The sequence below is a fragment of the Anarhichas minor genome, unplaced genomic scaffold (assembly GCF_050575085.1).
Source record: "Anarhichas minor isolate MPS153535 unplaced genomic scaffold, ASM5057508v1 ptg000021l, whole genome shotgun sequence".
NCBI lineage: Eukaryota > Metazoa > Chordata > Actinopteri > Perciformes > Anarhichadidae > Anarhichas > Anarhichas minor.
Window position 1 is genome coordinate 3,224,584 of NW_027466467.1, and position 713 is coordinate 3,225,296.

The 713-nt window shown below is 46.6% G+C and overlaps 2 non-coding genes across 2 annotated transcripts; both read left to right on the forward strand.

Annotated features, from left to right (window-relative positions):
- Nucleotides 1-265: 265 nt before the first annotated feature.
- trnak-cuu (transfer RNA lysine (anticodon CUU)) lies at nt 266-338 on the forward strand. The gene has a single exon. It is a non-coding gene; the product is annotated as a tRNA-Lys (tRNA).
- A 264-nt stretch (nt 339-602) lies between these two features.
- trnal-caa (transfer RNA leucine (anticodon CAA)) lies at nt 603-713 on the forward strand. The gene is made up of 2 exons: nt 603-640; nt 668-713. It is a non-coding gene; the product is annotated as a tRNA-Leu (tRNA).

The window sequence follows — 713 nt, forward strand, 5'->3', positions numbered from 1 at the left end:
ACAGCAATGATTTGGGGTTAAAAATGTCTTTTAATAACTTACTACGTCCAGCAGTTTTCATATTTCAAACTGCAACACACAGTTACAGGTGCAACGGGTTACACGAACACAGCCTCCCAGACCACTGATGTCAACACTGAGGGATGGGTGGGCGAAGGTATGTGTTACAGGAGTAAAGGCCACCCCTGAGAACAGTAGTCCACAGTACAAAAGACTATCACCCAAGGTGGGGTTCGAACTCTCAACCTTTTGTTAGCTGTACCAGGCCTGGCTAGCTCAGATGGCAGAGCATGAGACTCTTACTCTCAGGGTCGTGGGTTCGAGCCCCACGTTGGGCTTCAGAGTTTTAGACTAGGACTTAACCTGGGATGAATTTGTAGACGTTTACCCTAGTTATACTTGGGTGTGTTACAGGACATTCTGATGTAGCGTTTTAAAATGAAAGCCCTTCAACATCTCATTCATGAGCTAACTTCAAATCAAATTCATGAGACAACGACATTTTCGTTACGCGGAATAGAACAGAACCTTGCGATCAAGGCAACCCACGATGTCTATTTAGATGTAACTCGTGAACCCCAGGCACAATTTGGGTTTCACCTGTCAGGATGGCCGAGTGGTCTAAGGCGCCAGACTCAAGGGTTCACTCCTTCCTCAGCAAAGAGACTTCTGGTCTCCAAATGGAGGCGTGGGTTCAAATCCCACTTCTGACA